This window comes from Erpetoichthys calabaricus, chromosome 12 (assembly GCF_900747795.2).
Source record: "Erpetoichthys calabaricus chromosome 12, fErpCal1.3, whole genome shotgun sequence".
Lineage (NCBI taxonomy): Eukaryota > Metazoa > Chordata > Cladistia > Polypteriformes > Polypteridae > Erpetoichthys > Erpetoichthys calabaricus.
This window is the reverse complement of record NC_041405.2, coordinates 110,282,212-110,294,357: the sequence shown is the minus strand read 5'-3', so window position 1 is coordinate 110,294,357 and position 12,146 is coordinate 110,282,212.

Below are 12,146 nucleotides of genomic sequence, written 5' to 3'. Positions count from 1 at the left end.
CAGGGGGTGCCCAAATGCCAGAGGAACCCTGGCCCTCAGCACTTCCGCCACACCCGGAAGTGCTGGGGAAAAGAAGACCAGAGACACCGGGTGCACAGCTGGCACCACTCATTGGGAGGCACCTGGAGCACGTCCGGGTGGGTTTAAAAGGGGCTGCCTCCCTCCATTCGATGGCTGGAGTCGGGAGGGAGAAGGCAAGAGCTCGGGAGAAGAAGAGTGAAGGCGGACTTGAGGAAAGGCATTGTGATTGAGAGGCCTGGACTTTGGGGGAGTATTGGGTTGTGTGCTGTGTCACTTTGAAAATGTATAATAAACATGTGGTGGTGCTTGAACCTTCAGTGTCCGCCTGTCTGTGTCCGGGCCAGTCTCCACAATATGGAAAATGTATTTTATCAGGACCTTAAGAAATGATCGTACTGACAGTATGCTTGCATCTTCTGAGCATGTTTCAGAGTCCTGTTGCAATGAGAATGCATGGAGATAATCAGGTCATCTACCTTACTTACATATTAGGCAGGGACAGTACTATACATAAAAAAGGATATGAAACTGATCACTTTTTAATTAAGAACAACAAAGTATAAATGCAGTTGATAGGCTTCGATATTTACCTGCTTTGGGAGATTAATTTTAAAGCCAGTTGAGAAATAATACAAGGGTGCTAGATGAGTGTGCCATGGCCTACTACACTGTACATACTGTAAGCAATATCTCCAAACTTTATTCAAATTTTTTTAGGTCCTTTTCACCCATCCAGTGTTTATAATTATTATTCATTTCCCTTGCACCAATCAATATTCAACTAAATATCTTAAATGTTTGACCATATCTACTTGGAATGGTGATTCTTTCTCTGCATTATTTCATATTTATCTAATTCTGTTGCATCTGTAAATACTACAGTTTTGCTGTTTAACCAATATAATTTTATATAGCAACACTCTTGGAACATATTCTGAGGAGCTCCTCTAGTGGGTTCATTCTCCTCTTACCTGGACTCTTACTCTTTGTTAGCCAGCTTTGTAAGTTACTATAATAGCAATGGCTTTGCCTGTGCAGAACTGTATCAAATGCTCTTTGAAGGTCCAAGTAAATTATGTCTTATGCTTTCATTTTAGCTACCTCATAATGTATGTGTTGAAAAAAATCGATCAGCTTTATTAATAGGATTTTATTTTTTTATCCATTTCTGCCTGTTGTTTTGGATGTTATTCTAATGTAAATTATGATCATTAATGTTATCTTTCAAAAAGGAGTATCAAAGGTAGAATGCACTACCGTTTTAGTCCTTTCTACAAAACTGCACTTGCTAAAAACTGAAAAATTAAAAAAAAAAAAAAAACACACAAAAAAGCATGAGAACGTTTACATTGTTTTTTAGCAATATCAGAGAACAGAGACAAAGACTAGTGACAAGGGTTGGGCAAGCCTTAGCTTTCAAGATGTCATAGAAAACAAATCTGTTGTGACAACAGTGCTCTCACCCTCCTTAAAGTGCCATCCTTGGTCATCCGAATAGACATGTAGCCATACCAGTGTGTTTTTAAGCTCCTGGAGACAGAAGGAGGAGGAGTAGGAGGACAAGAATCAATGAGAATTATTGTTTTTAGTCTCGGTTATCAGGAAAAAAGATAACCATATGAGTGACACTGCAACCTCCAAAGGCTTAGACCATGTCCCCATCAGATCGGTGAATGTATGGCTTGTACTTTCTTGTAACAGACATAATAGTCTTTTATCCAATACATTTTGAAATGAAGTGTGTCAAGAAATGCTGCTAAGACTCCTTTATATCTATGGCAACATGTCTTTATAATGCCTCCCTGTGACTGCTCTTGTATCATTAGAGAAGTCAGAATTGTTTCTTCTTTTGTGTAATTCTTGTGTATATTTGAGGGTGTTGTTATTTGTTAAAATATTTCTATACTGTTTGAGTTTCTTTAAAACTAAATTTCTATCTATCTATCTATCTATCTATCTATCTATCTATCTATCTATCTATCTATCTATCTATCTATCTATCTATCTATCTATCTATCTATCTATCTATCTATCTATCTATCTATCTATCTATCTATCTATCTATCTATCTATCTATCTAAATACCTTCTGCAAAAGGTTGCAACTGTGACATGATTTAACCTGAGGAAAAATAAAAATCCTCATAATACCTCTAGTCTTTGCCTCGCTAGCTAGCTAAATAAAGTAAGGAGTATTGATTAAAAAATAAAGTAACTGAAAGTAAAATGTTCACCTCCTGCCTGCTAAAGAAAAAAAAAAATCACATTATACATTTTGCATGATATTTTTGTGTTTTTTCAGTGGCTGAAAGACATTTAATGAAGTTGCTTGAGTAATCTGGTTGATTTACAAAGGACAGAGGTAAGGATTTTTGGTATTTTTTATGATTTTTATTTCTCCTCAGGTTAAATCATGTCACAGTTGCAACCTTTTGCAGTAGGTATTTAGATAGATAGATAGATAGATAGATAGATAGATAGATAGATAGATAGATAGATAGATAGATAGATAGATAGATAGATAGATAGATAGATAGATAGATAGATAGATAGATAGACAGACATGAAGTGATAAATGTAGGCTTGCAAAATGAATAGATAGTAATTACAATTTGTGTGTTGTACCATGTTAGCCATTATGGATGTAGTGAGAAGTCAAGCAAAATGATACCTTTACATCTTGCCTGAAGATGAGGCCTGAGTTGGCGTGAACACAAATCAGAATGACTATAAAGCAAGTAAATTAAAAAGACTTGGATGTTACAGTCCCATTGTGTCATTATGCAGAGGTATCACTGTTGGTATAAAGGAGCCCCGGTAGTGTTTCTTGACACACTTCTGCTGAATAATTTGTTGGCTGAAAGACATCAGTGTTGGTATGTCAGAGATCTGCAGCATTGTTCATAATGGCACTTAGTTTGAATTCTTTCCTTTGCTACGACCTCTGGCAGCATCCAGAGTGCATCCAATAACTTAGCTTACCCTTTTAATTAGCCTGCTGATTCGGTGGGCATCTCTGGAAATGATGTTACCAGCCCAGCACACCACGGCATAGAAAATCACACTGGCCATCACAGAGTTATAAAACATGTGAAGGATGTCACTTCCTATATTAAAGAAGCGCAGTCTCCAAAGGAAGGAGAGACCAGTCCAACCTGTTATTAATGTGGACCCCCAAGTACCTGTAGGAGTGGACGACCTCTATATCCACTCCCTGAATAGTGACCTGACACAGAGACTTTTTGGTGCATTGAAAGTGTATAACCAGTTCTTTGGTTTTGCTGATGTTAAGTTGCAAACAAAGTTCTCCACCTGATTGTCACATCTTGTTTATCAATACACCCCATAAGTGCAGAATCATCGGAGAATTCCTGCAAGTGACATGACCTGGTAGTGTTATATTTATAGTCTGAAGTGTACAGAATGAACAGAAAATGAGACAGGACTTGTTCCTTATGGTTCTCCAGTGTTTCTCCCATCCATATTAAAAACACAGTCCTTGAGTCTCACAAAGTGCAGTCTGCTCAACAGATAGTCCATTATCCAGGACACCATAGCCTCACCCACCTGCATATCTCTGAGTTTACCCCTTGACAGGGCTGGATTGATGGTGCTGCAATAAAAAAACAGAATCCTCACAGTGCTGCCAGCTTTGTCCAAGTGAGAATAAGCCTTGTGGAGCAGATTGATAATTGCATTTTCCACTCCAATCTTTGTCCAATAGGCAAGCTGCAGTGGGTCCTGGTGGTCTACCAGAAGAGGACTCATATAGTCCAGGAACAGTCTCTCAAATGTCTTCATGATGTTAAGTGCCACTAGTCTGTAGCAGAAGAGGCACCTGCCTTCATTGGAACCGGTACAATGCAAGATGTTTTAACTATTAGCTTTCTCACTGTAGCTGTCTGCAATTATCTGTTAAGACTTTTCTCTTTGCTTTGAATGCAGTGGAAAAGCTGAACATTACTTTAAATAGAACACATACAGCATCTCAACTGCACAAACTTAGCAGCCAAAGGCCAACATTTTTCATTGTTTATTTTAAATACAAAATTTAAAAAATGGAAACTATTGCAAAATGAGAAGAAATTTGTTTGAATTCCTGTATAGAAACTGAAGGTGCAATAATCTTCATCGGGATTTGTTATCACTTTGTTATGTGAGAAATAGATTGCTTTTAAAGTCTGCAACACAGTATCTTCATTCCTCTGCCAGCAGTCCTGTTGTAACCGATACTGTCACCCTCGGAGTTTGGGTGCATCTTGAGGGAGCAGTGTGCTCATGTGACCCATCTTTGGCTTCATTCTCATTAACAATTCATTTTAAAACACGTTGCATGGTTACTCTACCATTGCTTAAAGGCGAGCTAACATGAATGCTGCTTTGTACATTATTTATTAATAGTAAATTAAGAAACATTTTTATTTAAATGAAGAGTTTTCATCCTTAGCAAACCATCTTATGCAGAGGCCACAAATGAAATGAACGGTTTGTTTTTCAAAAGACAATGTCAGAGGTGTATAGATGCATGTAAACCAAAAAGAGATTTTACAAAGTGCATGCTGGCTAAAGAGGGTACTATCACTCGGCCTCTGCCAGTATATAGCAGTGATACACAATGACTTAAGAATTTATTACAAATATCAATTTCAATTTTAATTTTACTTAAATATTATAAAATATGCACAGCATAGTATAGTACATATAAATATAGCATTAAATAGTACACGAATATATTTCATGCATCATATGAAGTTATTTGGAAGCATGAGATGATTTGATCGTATGTAATGCCAGGGGCCACTACCACTATTAAGGGTAGGTTGAGACTGTGAGGTCCAATGCAAGTTGAAGAAGTACATCACCAAATTCTGAAGTAACCAAAGAAAGGCCTAGGCTAGGCACCCAAGGGTTTAAAAGGAAAACAAATATATCCTTATTTGGCTTATTTGGTGCATCAAGGTTCAAGGCAGCAGCTTAACTTTGTCAGTGACCCCTAAAAAATTGTTAAAATTAACCATCCCTGACATACGTAATAAAGCTAAAAACTGGGAGAAAAAATTAAAAAAAAAAGACAACCATTGCAAAATCAGAAGAAAACGTCACTTTTAGTTAAAAAGAGCAGGCAGCATTTAGCAGTCTGAAGTTTGGAAAGGCGCATATTATATTGGCAATCAAACCTGAAAGCTGCCCTACACCTCCAACAAGGACAGACATACAACCTGTTTTAATTTCTATTCTGTATTGACGATTTATCTGCAGTATATATAATTTTAATATTCCATTCCACCTTCCACGTAACAATGACAGAGCACTACTACACACGCCTATACCAATTCATTCTATTCTTCTGTTCCTTTTCAAGACTGACTGGGCTATATAAACTGTGTTGGTGGACCTCCCTTGTAAAATATGTTTGAATTACAGTAAATCTGGCTGGCTTAAAATACATTGGTAGGTTTTTGCTGCACAGTAGAATTTCAACAGCTTTAGTACCTTCCTCATTTCTTTACTTTAATGAAAAATCAATTTCAGATGCTTCTTTTTTACGACGCACATGCACATTTCACTTCTTCAGTGGTTCTGTGTTGGTATGACTAACGGAATATAAATTCATAGCTTCTGTCCTTTTGAAAAGTTAATAGTTGATGAGTACAATTTCATTATTTACGGGATTCACGTGTGACAAGCAACTATCAACATTTTACTTTGGCTTCCCCCTTGCAAATTTAGTCAACATATGACTGGGACCCCAAGAAATTATTTTTGCCACAAAACCGAGCTACATTGCTTGAAGTCAGGCTAACTAAAGGTTGAGACCACTGGTAACTCATCTGAGAAGAGAGATACCAGCAGATGGAGCTGCTGCTCTGTCACACCATGGGAAAAGTTCTCCCTTAGGGACATGGTCTCCAAAGAGTACTTAACAGAGTCTGGTTTTGAGGTAAGGTAGTTATACTGACAAATCATGGCGTCAGAGAGGGGCAACGTGTTACATGTTGATTAGCATGTGCAAGTAAGTATTTCATTGCACTCTGTACACAAGACCATAATTAAACGATAAACTTTTGTCTAACTTCAACTTCACAAAGGAGGAGAGCAGGAAATGTTCTTTATTTGTACATTTAAGTAATTTACATTTTTTGTAATCACTCAGAAATATATGTTTCTTTTTTTAAACAATCTTGGATAAAAACATCTGTTAAATAACACAATAATAATAATAATAATAATAATAATAATAATAATAATAATAATAATAATAATAATAATAAGGGTGATGATAATAACATTAACTCACACTAACACAGCAGGGCCCAACAGACCAAAACCACACCATCAGAACACATAATAAGTGTGACCAACGTCTAGAGCCACGGTTTTCAAACTGTGGTACGCGTACCACTGGTGGTACTTCAAGTCATGCCAAGTGGTACTCGTGTGGTCCTTTATTTTCCACAAATCGATATTGCTAGAATGCCAATATGTTGCATATAATCATATATAGTATAAGTATACTACTGTAAATGCGTGGAAGACCCCAAGCCGGCTTTTATTAGCGCGGGCACCCATTTCCCGAAAACTCGTTACCTACTCACGTCTTTGGTCCGAAATTGTAATAGCACAGAAATAGACAACAAGTTTCATCCAGCCAGTGAATCACCAGAAGTTGGAGCAAATGGATTATTATGCCCCAGGCGCCCAAGCTTAAACCCTCGCAGGTCTTATCTCAAGTCTACCCTTTCTCAAAGTGGATTGCGAAATGACCTTTTCGTGTCTGTTTCTTTGAACAAACAAAAGAATTTGGGGGGAATTGACAACTAGCTTCTCAGCAGTCTCATTTCTTCAGTTCGATTTATGGTTTGTCTCAAGGAAGGTGGTGCGTTTCCGATCTGCTTGCAAAGTGATTTACCCGCCGTTTACCCATTTTACCGTGTTGTGTGCTGCGCAGTTCTTTCAAGATAGACAAATTCGTTATCAGAAAAGTGGCAACGTCTGTGCAAGAATCACAAAGAGGCGGTTTGAACAGCAAAGTTTCCAGTGCTACCGAAACAACATTTCCGCCGAATGCGAGCGACGAGATACACCGAAAGAACCACCAAAAAAGAAAATAAAGACAGCCCAACCAAATCACAAGTACAGCGAAGACTATTTGCAATGGGGGTTTTATTACATTGAAAGCGACATTCATCAGCAGCCCGTGTGCATTATCTGCAATGAGGTACTGTCGAACCAGTGTATGAAGCCATCCTTACTTCAGCGACATTTTACAACTAAGCACAAAGGTCACAACAGAAAGCCGTTGTCGTTTTTTGTCAGGAGTAATAATGAATTTTTGAAGCGGCAGACAGTGTTCAGAAAAACAACAAGTGTGCCTGACAAGTGTTTGCAGGCATCATATGCTCTGTCATTGCTAGCGGCAAAACAAAATAAACCCCATACTGTCGTTGAGAAACTTGTGCTTCCTTCGGCAATAGAAATCGTACCAATCATGTTCGACGACAAAATGGCCAGCGTTTTGAAAAGTATCCCATGTTCTGATAACACCGTGCAAAGGATATTAAAGATATATCAGAGGATTTGATACAGCAGGTGGTTGAGAAGATAATTGCAGCTAAGGAGTTTTCGATGCAGTTGGATGAAAGCACAGATATTTCAGGCGAAGCCCAGTTGGTCATTTTTGTTCGTGTTCCAGATTCTGAAGATATTATCGAACATATTTTGCTTTGTCGACCTTTACCTGAGAGAACAACTGGTGAGAAAATTTTCAAACATATCGATGATTTCTTCCGCGAACCTGATATTCTTTGGATTAGATGTGTTGCAATTTGTTCAGATGGAGCAGCAGCAATGACAGGAAGAACAGCTGGTTTCATTGCGAGAGCAAGGCAACAAAATAATTCGATAGTTTCTTCTCATTGCATCCTGCATAGACATGCGCTGGCATCGAAGAGAATGAGTGAGATTTTGCACTAGACCTTGAATGATGCTGTAAAAATTATTAATTACATCAACAGCCACCCTTTGAACGCGCGGTTGTTCCGTCAGTTGTGCCAAGAAATAGGTTCTGACCATAAGACGTTGCTTTTCCATACAGAAGTTAGATGGCTTTCAAGAGGAAAAGTTCTGATGTGGATTTTTGAGCTCCGTGATGAGGTGTATCTCTTCCTGAAAGATTCGTCATCCCTTGCAGAGAAGTTTGAAGATGTGTCATGGGTTTGCCACCTTGGTTACCTTACAGACGTGTTTGAAAAATTAAACGAACTGAACATGTCTCTCCAGGGATACGGACACAATATTTTTGCAATGGAAGAGAAAGTTTCAGCTTTTCATAAGAAACTCTATTTCTGGATGAATCGGGTCACAAATGGAAACTTGGAAATGTTTCAGATTCTCTCAGAATTTCTAGCAATGAACGCTGCCGTTGATACAAGGGAAATACAGAAAGTTATTACCAACCATCTGAAGAAGCTCCATTCGGAATTTGTATCATATTTTCCATTCTTGACGTCAGGAAGCGACGTTGGAAAGCGCTGGATTACATCTCCGTTTAATATGGAGAACATTATGAGTGCCGATCTTTCCATCCAGCAGCAAGAGATATTGATAGATATGACAGATAATCAGCATTTCCAAGAAATGTTCAAAGAAAAATCAGTGACAGAATTCTGGAGTCAAGTGAGGAAAGAGCATGATGAACTCGGTGCTAAGGCGATTATAGCTCTGCTACCCTTCGGCTCGACATATCTATGCAAAAAGGCCTTTTCTTCCATGACAAGCATAAAGACGAAACCAAGAAATTGTTTGTATTTGGAATACGATCTGGTGGTCTTGGTAAGCACACTTTCTCCACGGATCCAGGACCTGATGGCAAAAAAAAGCGCACGTTTCGCACTAAGCATGGCAGTAAGAGTGAGTAACCTTACAGGTGATAATGTATTTTGCATGTGAACAAAGTTATTAAAATTCTTCTTGTGAGCGAGAATCTGCCAGCAAATAATCGCGCATATGACTTTTCAGTCGTTTTACCTGTTTATACACCTCGCACTTTTTTAAAATGATTCTTTAATTAGTTTAATATCACTTTAACGTCATAATTATTGTCATTATAGTGATTATAGTGACTTTTTCTTCAAAACAACACATTTTTTTGTGATCAGTGAATATGATGAAGGCTTCATTCTTGAAATACCTAAATAACAGGTAAAAATTGTCAATTTTCTAAATCAGAATTTTTTTGGGCTCCTCTTTTTAGAGTAGTAAGCACAAAGGCTGAAATTTTGCTAAATATCACACTTTAATTTCAAATTGTGGGGTGACATAAGGGTGACGCAATATGGAAATGAGGCAAACATTATTTTGAAGGAATCAAATGTTTCTCGATCCCCCTGTGCTAAAAAAATGTTGAGGTGTCTTTATTTTGTTAGGGAAATGAAGGGGGAAATTACAAACCTAAAGTTCATAACAAAAACCATGATAATAATTGAAGAAACATACATTTTGAATTTTCTACTGTCTTCAATTAATTTCACATTGATGTTAATTTAAATTGATCCATTTAGTTTTGTGAAATTCACATTAGATGTTCCTGTGGAGGCATGAAAAGACCTAAGTTTTGTGTTGAACATGCTGCTCCATATTTTGTGAAAAAATAATATACCATTACTAACAACAAAGCAAACATTTCCATAATACAGTAGCTCTAAAAATGTCATTAATAAATAACTGAAAAATATCTGGAGCATTAACAACACCATAGAACATGGCCTAATACTCATAATGTCCAGTAGAGTTATGGAGCACCATTTTCCATCCAACAAGCTCATGCTCCCAACCGCCTCCTCTCCTTCTCATATGACCTATTTCCAAGTCTAGTTTGATGAATACTGTGAACAGAGTAACTTAGTTCAGTAAAGATGAAATTACAAGTGGAATGCGGAGAACTATTTTTTTTATTATTATAATTATTTTGTTGACTTTATAGTAATATATACAGAAGGCTATAGTGAGACACATTTTTTCTAAACAAAGAAGAAAGAAATTACCCCCAAGACAGCTGGCACTCCCAGACAGAAACATGAAAATATTCAAGCAGCAGAAGGGAAAAAGTAAATACTAGAAATGAGCTTCTCCCTACAATGTGAGAGCTAAATGAAACTTTACAGACTTTATTAATTTATTTTTTATTCAATGAATTTCCTCAGCTCATCTGAAATTCTATGCACTTCAGACTCTTAATCAAACGTCTTGTGAACCCTGAAGCTGCCTTGAGACACTTGTTTCTCTGTTCATTTATTTTCCAGAGGCGCTTGGCCACAACAAGATAATAAAATTTAAATTGCTTGAAATTTGAATTCTGTACTGTTTCAATAACAGTAACACAAAGATGTGCTGTGGAGCCATCACTGGACCTCAATGATGCCAAGGAAGCAAAAGTACGCAATGGAAAAAAGTGTATTACAGAAAAAATGATAACTATAATGGGTATATTAAAATTGTATCCTCATACTGGGCTTTACTAAACAGATGTCTCTCCCAACCTTCAGAATTTGTTTCACTTGCTTAGCTCATTGTACCTTGTGTCGGTCCCTTCCTACTCACAACTTCCATCTTTCTATCCTTCCTTTGGTCTCTCTTCTTTTCATTAGTCAATGTCATGATTTAAACAGAAATCAGATTTTTATTTAAAATTATGTTATCCTGATTGGGCGGCACGGTGGCGCAGTGGGTAGTGCTGCTGCCTCGCAGTAGGGAGATCTGGGGACCTGGGTTCGCTTACTGGGTCCTCCCTGCGTGGAGTTTGCATGTTCTCCCCGTGTCTGCGTGGGTTTCCTCCGGGTGCTCCGGTTTCCTCCCACAGTCCAAAGACATGCAATTTAGGTGCATTGGCAATTCTAAATTGGCCCTAGTGTGTGCTTGGTGTGTGGTTGTGTTTGTGTGTGTCCTGCGGTGGGTTGGCACCCTGCCCAGGATTGTTTCCTGCCTTGTGCCCTGTGTTGGCTGGGATTAGCTCCAGCAGACCCCCGTGACCCTGTGTTTGGATTCAGCGGGTTGGATAATGGATGGATGGATGGATGTTATCCTGATGGAATATCATCATTTAGCCATCTTGGAGTTTAGTTGCTATGACGCCATATGCTACTATGGCTAACGTATTTAAGACTGAGCCTTGTACTCCATCATTGTTTGAACTTTGGATGCTAACAAGCAACATTTTGAGAGCCTCTGTCTTGCAATAATTAAGACATATTTCAAAGTTAAAGTGAACTTTATTGTCATCTCAACCATATACAAGTAGATAGATAGATAGATACTTTATTAATCCCAAGTGGAAATTCACATACTCCAGCAGCAGCATACTGATAAAAAACAATATTAAATTAAAGATTGATAAAAATGCAAGTGAAAACAGACAATAACTTTGTATAATGTTAACATTTACCCCCAACGGGTGGAACTGTAGAGTCGCATAGTGTGGGGGAGGAACGATCTCCTCAGTCTGTCACTGGAGCTGCTCCTCTGTCTGGAGATGATACTGTTTAGTGGATGCAGTGGATTCTCCATGATTGACAGGAGCCTGCTCAGTGCCCGTTGCTCTGCCATAGATGTCAAACTGTCCAGTTCTGTGCCTACAATAGAGCCTGCCTTCCTCACTAGTTTGTCCAGGCGTGAGGCATCCCTCTTCTTTATGCTGCCTCCCCAGCACACCACTGCGTAGAAGACGGCACTCGCCACAACCGTCTGATAGAACATCTGCAGCATCTTATTGCAGATGTTGAAGGACGCCTCCCTTCTAAGGAAGTATAGTCGGCTCTGTCCTCTCTTGCACAGAGCATCAGTATTAGCAGTCCAGTCCAATTTATCATCCAGCAGCACTCCCAGGTATTTATAGGTCTGCACCCTCTGCACACAGTCACCTCTGATGATCACGGGGTCCAGGAGGGGCCTGGTCCTCCTAAAATCCACCACCAACTCCTTAGTTTTGCTGGTGTTCTGGTGTAGGTGGTTTGAGTCGCACCATTTAACAAAGTCTTTGATTAGGTTCCTATACTAATATACAGTATACTAATATATATAAGTATACAGATAGACGAAATTGCGAAGCTCAGGGTACACAGTGTAACCACA